Raw genomic sequence first — 14,202 nt, forward strand, 5'->3', positions numbered from 1 at the left:
TGATGATGAAAAACTCGGCCGGGAATCGAACCCGGGCCCCCCGGCATAACAAGCCGGCGCGCCATCCACTCAGCTACGGTGGTGGACACTGTGGAGTTGAAAACTTGTTTGTAAAAGTATTTTCTTAACTGTGAGGTTGGTGAAGATTTTTGGTGGAATATTTGAAGATAACCAACGCGCGCACAAGAATGAAATGTTTGCTTGTCGGAACTATTAACTGAAGCATATCTTTGTCCCTTAGATAACTAATAATATTCATGATTAGTGTCAATTTGATGTCTTTATTTTCATTATGTCACAAATAATGCAACTGGTTTAAATGCCTGTAATTTTTGTTATGAGTGTATTTCTTAATTGTTAGAGTCTTTTATGTTGTACAGTTTTTTTTACAATAATCTGAGTTTAATATTTCAAGAACGCTTTTCTTTAAAGTGAAATCCTTCTCCATCATTCTTCGTAAAGCTTTACATGTTCTGTCGTGTGTGCATTTCACCTTACGCTCGCCACAGTCACAGACTGTTTCTGACAAACAAAGAAAAATTTAGTTGTGAGTACGTTATTTTTCTGTAGCTGCTGCATTTGCTGATCGCAAATTGCTTTCGAGGCCGTCAGTATACCAGACACAAAATAGCATGCTGGACATGACGTAAGCCACTTTTCTTTCAGGGTGGATCTCACTTGGCTTTCTTGTGAGCAAACAGTACAAGTCCGAATTTTCAGGTGCTGTGTTAAGCAAGCGATTAATTTGCAGTGAACAATGTTGGTAATCTCAAGAACTTATTTTTTTCCGAGTTGAGCAGAATTTTATTTTGTGGATATTTCAAGACAGATATTGCACCTCAGGTACATAACTTACATACCGTGCTTCAGTATTGAGTTTCAGTTAGATAGTTTTCAATGAGTACACAATTACTTTCTATTGGGATTTGATTTCATTCATTTTCATTTTGCAAATTCTGAATTTCACTAACATTAAAGTTTCGTTTCACGACACTGTACACAAGCGCAATACAGGACAAACTAACAGTCAGTATTGATCAGAAGATGAACACGATATTTAAAGGACACGTTACACGAGGAGAAAGTTTTTTGAAAAACAGTAATCAGTATTCTGTATGTAGATAAATTTCATAGAAAGCTTACAGCGGTACTTGCTGTTCAAGATAGCAATGTCCATTTTACTCTTCACCCTCAAATTTAATTCAGTACTGCTAGGTTTTGTCTCCTTTCTTCCGGCAATATTGTATGGTAACAATGGTGACAGTTGTATGTGTAAGTTTACAAGTGTAAGTTTATTAGAGCAGAGTTGCCGATATGGACCCGTAAATGGATTTACTGAAAGCAGTGGAAGAGCAGCTCAATGACGCTGTGCTGAGCTGTTCCTGCAGCGAAGCCAACCACGTCACAGTATTTGTGCATCGTTTGATATTTGCTGCATTACTTTCGTTTTCGTGATTACACATTATAGACTTCTTCACAGTTTTAAAGATACACTCCTTGAAATTGAAATAAGAACACCGTGAATTCATTGTCCCAGGAAGGGGAAACTTTATTGACACATTCCTGGGGTCAGATACATCACATGATCACACTGACAGAACCACAGGCACATAGACACAGGCAACAGAGCATGCACAATGTCGGCACTAGTACAGTGTATATCCACCTTTCGCAGCAATGCAGGCTGCTTTTCTCCCATGGAGACGATCGTAGAGATGCTGGATGTAGTCCTGTGGAACGGCTTGCCATGCCATTTCCACCTGGCGCCTCAGTTGGACCAGCGTTCGTGCTGGACGTGCAGACCGCGTGAGACGACGCTTCATCCAGTCCCAAACATGCTCAATGGGGGACAGATCCGGAGATATTGCTGGCCAGGGTAGTTGACTTACACCTTCTAGAGCACGTTGGGTGGCACGGGATACATGCGGACGTGCATTGTCCTGTTGGAACAGCAAGTTCCCTTGCCGGTCTAGGAATGGTAGAACGATGGGTTCGATGACGGTTTGGATGTACCGTGCACTATTCAGTGTCCCCTCGACGATCACCAGTGGTGTACGGCCAGTGTAGGAGATCGCTCCCCACACCATGATGCCGGGTGTTGGCCCTGTGTGCCTCGGTCGTATGCAGTCCAGATTGTGGCGCTCACCTGAACGGCGCCAAACACGCATACGACCATCATTGGCACCAAGGCAGAAGCGACTCTCATCGCTGAAGACGACACGTCTCCATTCGTCCCTCCATTCACGCCTGTCGCGACACCACTGGAGGCGGGCTGCACGGTGTTGGAGCGTGAGCGGAAGACGGCCTAACGGTGTGCGGGACCGTAGCCCAGCTTCATGGAGACGGTTGCGAATGGTCCTCGCCGATACCCCAGGAGCAACAGTGTCCCTAATTTGCTGGGAAGTGGCGGTGCGGTCCCCTACGGCACTGCGTAGGATCCTACGGTCTTGGCGTGCATCCGTGCGTCGCTGCGGTCCGGTCCCAGGTCGACGGGCACGTGCACCTTCCGCCGACCACTGGCGACAACATCGATGTACTGTGGAGACCTCCCGCCCCACGTGTTGAGCAATTCGGCGGTACGTCCACCCGGCCTCCGCATGCCCACTATACGCCCTCGCTCAAAGTCCGTCAACTGCACATACGGTTCACGTCCACGCTGTCGCGGCATGCTACCAGTGTTAAAGACTGCGATGGAGCTCCGTATGCCACGGCAAACTGGCTGACACTGACGGCGGCGGTGCACAAATGCTGCGCAGCTAGCGCCATTCGACGGCCAACACCGCGGTTCCTGGTGTGTCCGCTGTGCCGTGCGTGTGATCATTGCTTGTACAGCCCTCTCGCAGTGTCCGGAGCAAGTATTGTGGGTCTGACACACCGGTGTCAATGTGTTCTTTTTTCCATTTCCAGGAGTGTATTTTAAAAAGACAAGAGTAACTGGGATACCTAAAAGAATGCACATAATTGTATTATTACTCCGCAAGGAGCCACCGGAGATCATATGTCCATTACACCACAATATCTGCAAAATTTTTTTCACCGTACAAAACACGGGTGACACTGAGATATCTGTTGCTACGGTGCAAGTGAAGATGCTGCTTCTGGGTGCAGCGTGCACACGGTAATCTGCACGCTGCAGATATGAGTAATGTGGAAGGAGAAGATAGAGTAACTGGGGACTGTGGGTGGCTAGTTACGGTCGTTGGAAGGAGAACCCCTCCCCGCACAATTCGTGAGCATACAAGGTGTGTGAATGGTAAGTGAGAGCGGTGACAGCAAGGTGCTAAAGTTCCTCTATGGTAATATTGCGGCCTTTAATTGAGGAGGACCGTAGCTTGTAGCTCTGGTAGGCGTTATGGATCAAGAAGGTAAAGCTTTCAGGGGCTGCGATATAGAATAATGTTGCTGGGATTAGAAATGACTTTAAGAAGGCAACGTTATACATCACACTCAAGACCACAGTTACATGTGAGAGAATGGTGAACAATCTAAGCAGCTGTTGTAAATTTCTAAATCAAGACGGGAGAAGGAATACTTTTCATGATTTTAATCTCCTGTTATAAATATTTAATGAAGCTGTGGGGAATTTAATCCAAAGTTAAGGTTTAGTAATAGAGATAAAAAGGAGGAAGTGGGCAGATACCAGGTATACAGTGGGGCAAGCAGAGGGAACATATCATGTGCGAAGATGAGACCCAAATTGTTGTTATCATTCTGGTGTTTCACTAGCACGCTGGAGGAATGGATATATTTCAATATATGAAGTTTGTTGGCAGTCGGAATAGAAAAAAAGACAGCTTTACTACATTACTTTGTGTAACTTCTGTCCGTGATCCACATAACATTTGAATGTTTAGAAAAATGTTATGTGAATAGATATATAAGAAAAGGCCAAACATTGACTTTGGAAGGATTTATTCTGTGCATTCCTGTTTGATAAGGAATTCTCAGGTTTAATATATTAACTGAACATTGTTAGAGACTTTGTAGCTACACATACATAATTTCCAATAATTTACCTAGAAAGATAAGTTTTAATGTTTAAATACTGCTTCCGCTGTCACTATGTAATCTGGGCAAATGCAGTCAATATGTCGCTTATAGGCAATTGAATATCCAGTCCTAACAACTGCTACAAGTAAATTTCTGTGATGGACTGTCAAAGAAACTAACTGTAGTTTTCAAGAAATATGTAGTTACGGAAGAAAAACTTTGAAGGTTTATTATGTGCAGGTCTTTAGGAACTCACTGATGTAATATCAATCACAATTTTTTTACCGTTACCATATAAAACATAATGCAAATGTCGGCGGGTAAGAATAGTCAGAAAATTTTCCGTCACTGAGTGCAATTTTTATTTCACTTTGGGTACTATACAGATTGATAGAATTAAATGGATAGCGCCAACGTATATGAATACTGTGCGTGAAACCCGTTAAAAATGTTTGATTTCAAGTAAGAGCATCGCGAAATTGAATTCACTGTATAAAACACATGATAAATGGAATAAACGCTCGAGGCAGAATACCACTCGAGCGAAAAATTCAATATCAGCCTCTGAAATCAAAGAGGATATAGCCACAGAGTAGCTCTTCATGTTTTGCACCTAACATTGTTTTTCGCGTCCTTATGGGTCACATTTCAGAAACTTGTTAAAGGCATGAAATACAAATCCTTATCTAAAACATCTCGATGGCTGTTGCACTTCACATACCCTTTCATCACTATCAACAGTGTGTTACTCGTTCACCCTATAAGACTATTTGGAAAGTTTTGAAGTTTAAACACAACACTGAATGATTGCAACCTATATGCCTGCAGTATTGTCGTCATCGTGCTAGTCGTATTACAATGATGAACACCGATTTAAGTATTAGCAGTCAGACTGAGTATTTACCTGATCGAAAACCACAAAGCTACCGTGGTTTTAATGACTTTCGCCACTATGGATGTTTCGCCATAGCTTCTACAATGATGAGTGAAGATGCGTAGCCGTTAAAACACTGCTTTGGAATTTACTACGCCGAAGCAGATTTAAGATCCGGATTTGACTGTATTTCTTCTGTTCTAGGTAGTCTCCTCACGTTTGTTTAAGCATAAGTCTGGGTGGTGTTCTAAACAAAGGTATAAACATTTCAGGACCATTACAAGTTAATATATTATTTCTAATGACTCGTAGTTTATACAGGGTGAGTCAGGAGGCAAGGTACATGATTTGATTGGTTATAGTGTGAGTGATTCTGAACAACAAACTCCAGATGGACGTATAATCTATTCCGAATGGTTTCCGAGATATAACACATTTAATATTAATTCTGTAAGGTTTTCTAAAACAACTCGAAAACCGCAGCCTCCAGCGAAACCTTATCGCAGTAGTAAAGTAAACTACACTAAATTTTGTATAAAAAAGAACGTATTCAGTTTTTCTCCAGGACTAATAGTTTCCGCAAAGAGAGTGCGAGAATACCGAATAAAAAACGCACGAGTGCATGCGCGGTAGCTTAGGTACTTTTTGTAGGCCGGATTCAGACAATTTCCCGACTTCAAAGACCACAAGTGTCCTCTATCAATCTGTTCGCCTCACATTCTCTACACTTCTACACTACTGAAGTGCGTCATTGTAAACAATGGCAATGCTTGAATAGTATATAAATAAATAACAATGTACATTAAATGTGTTATTTCTTGGAAGTCATTTGGAATAATACATTTGTCCAGAATCACTATCACCCCTCAAAGCATGTGCCTTTCCTCTTGACTCACCCTCTATACTTTGTACGGTACAAGAAGAAAATAATAAAATATTTTTCTTGCTCTCTATACTGGTACAACAATGAAATACGATACTGTACCATTGCCACACGTCCTGAAATCAGAAGAAATACCATATATATTCAACTAGGTCGTAAAAAGATTTTAGTACAACCCCAGCACATAGTAACCGGAGTGAAGACCAGTTAAAATATACTTAAAATTGCGTACAGATTTTTCATTAGCTTTGCCCTCATAAGTACACAAATGGTGGTCATTACAATATCCAAGATATTCTATTACGTGGCGATTCTTAGTAGAAACAGCTTTTAAGGAAAGGAAATAAAGGAATCCGACACAAATATTTTTCAGTTGTCCAGTAATGTATGTATATGAACGGAACATAGATCTTACACAGGATTCGGTATTTCTTAATTGCACACACTCAACATGAAATTTCACCCATATTTTAAAGGACCAGTTACTATTTTCCTTGATGTCTGCGAATATATTTAAGGTAACGTCATAGAAAATTTGTAATACATAAATAAAAAAAAGTTTTGCATAACTTCGGTTCCGAGAGTTCCGGAACCTGTACAGACAACTGGAATAGAGATCAACGTAAACATCATTTCCGCCCTTTTCATTGCTCATGAAAACCACACATTGCATGTTGCACCACCATACAACGCGACCTTCAGAGATGGTAGTCCATACTGCTGTACACACCGGTACCTCTAATACCCAGTAGCGCATCCTCTTACATTGCTGCATGCCTGTGTTCGTCGTGGCATACTATGCACAAGTTCATCAAGGCACTGTTGGTCCAGATTGTCCAACTCCTCAACGGCGCATCAGCGTAGATCCCTCACAGTGGTTGGTGGGTCAGGCCGTCCATAAACAGCCCTTTTCAATCCATCCCAGGCATGTTCGATGGGGTTCATGGAGAACATGCTGGCCACTCTAGTCGAGCGATGTGGTTATCCTGAAGAATGTCATTCACAAGATGTGCACATTGGGGTCGTGAATTGTCGTCAATGAAGACGAATGCCTCGTCAATATGCTGCCGATATGGTTGCACTATCGGTCGGAGGACGGCATTTACGTATCGTACAGCCGTTAAGGCGACTTCCATGACCACCAGCTGCGTACGTCAGCCCCACATAATGCCACCGAAAAACAGTAGGGAACCTCCGCCTTGCTGTACTCGCTGTACAGTGTGTCTAAGGCCTTCAGCCTGACCGGGTTGCCTCCAAACACGTCTCCGACATTGTCTGGTTGAAGGCATATGCGACACTCAGCGGTGAAGAGAACGAGATGCCAATCCTGAGCGGTCCATTCGGCATGTTGTTGGGCCCATCTGTACCGCGCTGCATGGTATCGTGGTTGCAAAGATGAACCTCACTATGGACGTCGGGAGTGCAGTTGCGCATCATGCAGCCTATTGCGCAAAGTTTAAGGTCGTTACACGACGTCCTGTGGCTGCACGAAAAGCATTATTCAACGTGGCGGCGTTGCTGTCAGGGTTCCTCCGAGCCATAATCCGTAGGTAGCGGCTATCCACTGCTGTAGTAGCCCTCGGGCGGCCTGAGCGAGGCATGTCATCGACAGTTCCAGTCTCTCTTTATCTCCTCCGTGTCCGAACAACATCGCCTTGTTTCTCTCCGAGAATCTTGGACACTTCCCTTGTTGAGAGCCCTTCCTGACACAAAGTCACAATGCGGGCGCGATCGAACCGCGGTATTGCTCGTCTAGGCACGGTTGAACTACTGACAACCCGAGCCGTGTGCCTCCTTTCTGGTGGGATGGCTGAAACTGACCGGCTGTCGGACCCCCTGCGTCTAATAGGTGCTGCTCATGCATGGTTACTTACATCTTTTGGCGGGTTTAGTGACATCTCTGAACAGTGAAAGGGACTATGTCTGTGATACAATATCCTCAGTCAACGTCTAACTTCAGGAGTTCTGGGAACCAGGGTGCTGCAATACTTATTTTGACGTGTGTATATCCTGCATTTGACACCTATTGATCCAAAGACTGTATTTTTTGTGCTTGTAATGAAGGCTCAATGGTTTTCCCTTGCTCCCTCTGCTACATTCGTACTCTCTTTTACATCGACACAGCAAATCACGTCCCGTATCATTCACGAGGAAAGTGAGACTACTGTAATCAGTACTCTTCAAAAGCTTCGTGAATGCGGACATGTTTTATTCACTGGAAACGAAATACGTTTGGTAAAATATGCCATTCGATGTTCGGAGCAACAAAACTGGTAGCGGCGTTTCCGCTATTGAAAGCGATAGTCACCGAGCGCTATTCTATATTCCCAAGAACCACAGGGAATGTATGTCCTCTGCAGTTACGCTTTGCCGTTATGCAGTATCGAAAGCTCCGTGCATACGTTTTCTTTTATTTTTTATATAGAGGCAGCATTACAAGAGGAAGAGGTATATTATAAAAGTATTCTAAAAGTAACTGTAGTAACAATTTCTCATTTACGGTTGTTTAATTTGTTGGGTACTAGTTTTCGAACATCAGGCATTGTTTAAAGAGGTTTTTTGAGTAGCAAAACCTGACTAGAGTTGTGACTAACAGCACATGTACGTTATGTGTGGAAGATAATTTTTATTATTATCTTGACGTATTTATGAGTCTCTCAGTGGCGAGCATAGATGACAAGCGACCATAATTCTGTTCCTCCTGTATATGTAGAGGACGGAGAAACATAAACGCAGCTGCTAGCCAAGCCTGCAGTTTGCGCTGTTGTATTTGACCACGAACGGCACATATTCAACGTACTCAATACGTGGCAAATGTCAGTCATGGTTAGAACAGAGTCCTGTGCAGTTGTGCGTGCATTATGTCTGAGCTAAGTGAATTTGGCTGTGAGGAAATTGTTGATGTTCGTATGGTGGATGTTTCTGAAATCAAGTCATCGCAGAACTGAATGTCGCACTCGCGAACCCTGTCAGCACAAAAACAACATGAAGGGAACTCAATAAGCTGGGAACTGCAAGGTGAACTGGAATTCCAGAGTCACTCCTGAGCGATGCTAATGCCTGTTACTTGGAAACGTAGTACTGAAGCCACAAACTCTGGACTTTGGAGGAATGGAAGACTGTCATTTGTTCGGATGAGTCTTGTTTCACACAGTTTCCACCTTCTAGCCAACTTCACGTCCCAAGAGTGAAACATGGAATGGAGGGGGAAGGAGGTCTAGTGATGATGTGGGCAGATACACTGTGGTGCTCCATGGGTCCCATGTTTACTCTGCAAGGTCATATTACTGCCAAGGGTTATGTGACCATGGTACAATGTTTGTTTCCCAATGGTGATGTGTTCAAAGTCGACAGAGCCCCTGCCCATACACCTTGTACTGTTCAAGACTGTCTGAGCACGAAGATGAGTTGTTGCATCTCCCCTGGCCACCACAGTAGTACATTTATGACTAATCTGGCGCAGAGAGCATTTTTTTTTAATTCTCAGGTTTAAAACCAATATTTTGGTTTTGTTGCTTCCCCCATCAGAAGTTTATCTACATCCGCAAACGAAATTTTCAACTCTTTAAAAAATAACAATCCAATACATTTTTTCTTTACAAATAAGTTCTCTGAGATGGTGTTTATCTAGATCCACAAATCAAATTTTCATTTATTTTAAAAGTAAAAAATCTAATAAATTTCTTCCTTACAAATAAGTTCTCCAAGATTGTGCTTTCCTCAACCAAAAAACAGTAGTTCCAACTTACTTACAGAAATAAAAGATCAAATAAATTTTTCATTATAAGTAAACTCTCCAAGATCGTGTTTATCTATACCCACAAACGGAATTATCATTTTATTTAAAAACAGAAAATTTAATAAATGTTTCTGTGTACAAATAAGTTCTGTCAGACGTCATTTATCTATATCATCGATTGAAACTTTAGTTAAAAAACCAAAAGGTACATCTCAACTGTAAACATTTTAATTTCTTAAAATCTAAATTTTTTCTGTATAAATAAAAGCAAAACAGAATGTACTCCAATGCTGAGCTATTTCAAAACTTAGAAAATTATTGTAAAGAAGAACATGGATTAAGTTATGCTGATTTAGAAAATTATTGTAAAGAAAAAGGTTATTAAAATGTAACAAGACAAGATCTAGGGGAATTTACAGATTATTTTAGCATGAACGAAATGAAGAAGAGACAAATAAGATATAAAAATATAAAAGAACTTCATCAAATCTGCAAAATGAAAATTTTAAAATTATTCTAAAATTAATAAACAACATTTTATAGATCTTATCAACAGATCTGTGGGTAATGTTAATAATGTAGATAATGAGAATTATTTTCAAAAAGTTCTAGGAGATAAATTTGAAGAAATTAAACAAAAACTTGAAACTAGCTGACGCAGCGCGACGTTGAATTTTTCTTATTTTAAGTCCAATCGGCAGCGGGGGTGGGGGAGAAGTTTTTCTCGGCAGAGCTTCCACATACATATTGGCTACACTATTTTACCCTTTCCACTGATTACACACAAACTACAGAAGCAATATTCTGATACAAACCTCCTAGTTACTTACTCGTATATATAGTATCTGTACGACTCTTTACTTTCGTTCAGAAAATCTTTAGCTCCAACAGTGTATCTTCGTCACACGTTTGTAATAATTTTAATCAGACTGAACTGTAAGTTAATGAAGAGCGATACCTTGCAATAAAATACCACTGTGTTATTACACACGAGGCGAAATATTTGGATACCACGAATATTTCGCAAACTATTCTAGATATCGAAAGGAAGTTTCCAGAAGATTATAAAAATCAAAGAGACAAATAATTTGCTGCATTGCTACACATTTTTTGTCTAACATGATACAGGAAAAGGCTTTCTTCTACCTGCTTATAGAAAGCGACGTTACATTTGTTTCTGTTGCAGAGTATTTTAAACCTCTTGTGCTGAGGAGATCGGTTACATACCAGTCATTAATATAAGGGGCAGTAAAACGAAAACGAGACAGATGGAAAAAAAAGTAAGTCGCCGCTGCGTAAAGTCAAGTGCCAGCACGCCGGTCGGGAACGTTAAATCAGAGAGGGCTTTGAAGAAGACGTCAGCCAACTGAACGCGGATCGACCACTCTCTAGGACGACAACTGGACGCAGCGCACTCTACGCGAAGAGAACATAAGCGATGCACCCGACTGGCCGTGGCCCAGTTCGCCGACTTGGCCAGTTCAACGGGTTCTACAGCAGCGAGATCAAGAATAGCATGAAGACTACTCATTTCGCTTCTACTATGTAGCACTACCTATACTGAAGAGATTTCTTATTTTGTCTGGCACCCTTTGCCAGCGATACATCTGTATTTCACAAAGTTAAGTTTTGTAATCACTTTTTTTTGTAATAAACTTCATTAACACGATTTGCTTGAATTGTTGTCTAGCGATCCGAGAAGCAGGTTTCCTAGGCACCCCATATTTGGGGAGTAGACAGGATACAACGTAAGTAAACTATCTATGATTTCAAAAGTAATCGCCGTAACTGTTAATTCCTTACTCTCATAAGACGGTCAGTGTCTTCATAGAAAACTGCTTGGGGATGTGAACCCATATGTCTACATTGTTGTTTAGACTACGCTTCAGTAGTTTTGCTGGAAAGCCCTTACACATCTTCCATACAGTCCAGATCTCTCCCCATATTTTTGGAGCCCTGAAGAAAGATATTCATGGCAGGTGATTTGCTCGGACGCAGAGGTGCACGCCTATGTACAAATACGATTCAGTAGGCAACCGCAGACGTTTTTTCGTGAAGGCATTGACCACCTTTTCTCACAATCAGATAAATGTATTAACAGTTATGGCGGTTACTTTTGAAATACTAAACAGTTTACTTACATTTTTCATCCATCTTCTTTCCGTTTGACTGCCCCTTACATTTGTAGTGAAATATATGCGAACATCTTCTAAATATAACTGCCGAGGTAGGCTGCAACGGCCTATTTCTCCATCGCACAAGGTACAAGCAATGCTGAACAGGGCTCGACCTGATGCCGGAAACGTATGCATTGTCTCCACACTAGTGGCAGTAGAGACAGGATGAAATTCAGTAAGGACAGAAACTCTGTCCTCCATGACAGCAATTATTAAAAAATTGCGTAATATTACGCAATTTTTTAATGATACGTACCAAAAAGTTCTTTGTAAACTGATGTTTTTCATGCGTATAGATCAACAAAACAACAAAAACCAGCAGGAACGAAAGCACTACAGGATTCTCATTGAGTGCATTACATTTGCATTACTTTAAATGCAAAAAAAAGTTCAAAAATCTGAAGATAACACCTATTACTTGCAGTAAATCTCTATTTCGATGAAATAATCGCGTATCATAGTCTTCTTCCAAGGCAGTTTCATGCTTCATCGGGTCCTCCTGCTTCTATATACTTATACACGCACAGATATTAAACTTAATGTTATCCTCCAGTTAAATGGCGAACAAATGGGGGTTTAAAATCACCCAGAAGACATAGTCGCTTGACAGTGTACGTAACTTCGTACACGCACGCACCATCTGCGGTTATGTAAAGTAATTAAAGTTGCAATTCTCTGTGTAGGAGCTCCAGCGTAACGACAGGTGTCGGCACGACGATCAAGAACGGAAGATCAGAGACGGCTGTGAGACGACGTCCGCCAATAGTACATTGATGAACTCCTCTCTAGGACGACACCAAGGCAGGAGCGGCCTCTACACGAAGAGAATATAAGGGACGCGCCGTCTAGCCGAGGGCAGAGTGGAAGACAAGCCGTCATTCAGTGACTTATGAACTATATTGTTTTACTTGCAATGAAATTGTATATACTGAAGGACTCTGATTATTTACATGTCGCAATTTGCTTCCGACATACCTTTGTAAATACTCGAAGTTAAGTACTGTCAATTTAACTTACTGTAATGAACTCCATTAATACGATTTGCTTCAATTATTATCTAGCGATCGGAGAAACCAGCTTCCTAGGCACCCTAATTAGACGTGTGAGCAGAACACATTAACAGATATATAAGGGACATTAACAGCGTCATATATTGAGTGATCACTGCGCAGGACACAAGATGCGCCGTACTCGTGTGAGACAGGGTTATTAGCCCCCTACGGAATTTCAAAGTGGCCTTTTTGTGGGTCTCCATTTGGCCGTCTTGTCTGATCGTACATTATACAGGTACGTAGTTCGTTCAGATGTGACACTGGCCTGATGTTGGACTGCCTGAGACCGAGCGAGCTAATGCAGTGGTTAGCACACTGGACTCGCATTCTGGAGGACGATATTTCAAACCCGCCTTCAGTCATCCAGATTTAGGTTTCCCGTGATTTCCCTTAATCGCTTAAGTCAAATGCCGGGATGGTTCCTTCGAAATGGCAAGGCCGCTTTCCTTCATCTTTTCCTAATCCGAGCTTGTGCCCCGTCTCTGACGATCTCGATGTCACCGGGACGTTAAATACTAGCCTCCTCCTCTTCCTCTGGAGTGCACGGGGACGTGAGTGCAAGCAGATTCGTCGCCAAGGTTCCTGTCGACGACATCTGATCACGACAAGGGAGGATCGCCGTATTGTGCAGCAAGCACATCGTAATCCATTTACATCTGCGCATGGCATCCGAGAGCAACTAATATATTCCCTCTAACATTCTTGTTGCTCTGGTCCACTGGTCATAGAATGGGAACAGCCGAGCTAAGGAATTCCCATCCCATGCGTAGGCTGCCATAGAGAGTAGTGCCGTAACCAGGAACCAAGGACTGCTGGTGTATTGCATCACGTTGTGTTCAGCGATGGATCACGGTCATGCACTGTCCCGGATGACTATCGTTGGCGAGTACGGTGGCGACGTCGACAGAAGTCCCATTCTTCCAATGTTTTGGAGAGCCTCAGCAGTGTCATGGTATTGGGAACCATTAGATATTACTTGAGGTCACGACAGGTGACTGAGGTAAGTCTGGCGGCACGGAGGCACGTCACGGTCATCCTGCGGCCTCGTGTGTTATGACATATTTGACAGGATCGTTGTGCCATTTTCAACAGGACAATGCTCATCCACACATAGCGTGCGTGTTTAAAATATCTGCGTAATGTTGTCTAGCAAGACCCCCAAATCTGTCCCCAATAGAACATGTGTGAGGACAGCTCGGACATCATCTTCGTCCCAGTGCCAATATTCAGAACCACTTACAACAATGTCAATATTTGATTTATATTTGCTCTGTCGGACATATCGGATACACTAATACACATAAATACGCTAATATCGCCCGAACTCCTACGGGAATCAATAATTTGCGTGTAGCTGGTTAATGGACGATGGACGCTAGATTATACAGCGAGCGATAAGTTAGAAATTTGAGGTGGTCAGGGACCGTGTCTGGATAGCCGAATCGGTTAAGGCACACGATCATGAGAAGCTGCGAATCAGGGTTCGA

This window comes from Schistocerca nitens, chromosome 3 (genome assembly GCF_023898315.1).
Source record: "Schistocerca nitens isolate TAMUIC-IGC-003100 chromosome 3, iqSchNite1.1, whole genome shotgun sequence".
Classification (NCBI taxonomy): domain Eukaryota; kingdom Metazoa; phylum Arthropoda; class Insecta; order Orthoptera; family Acrididae; genus Schistocerca; species Schistocerca nitens.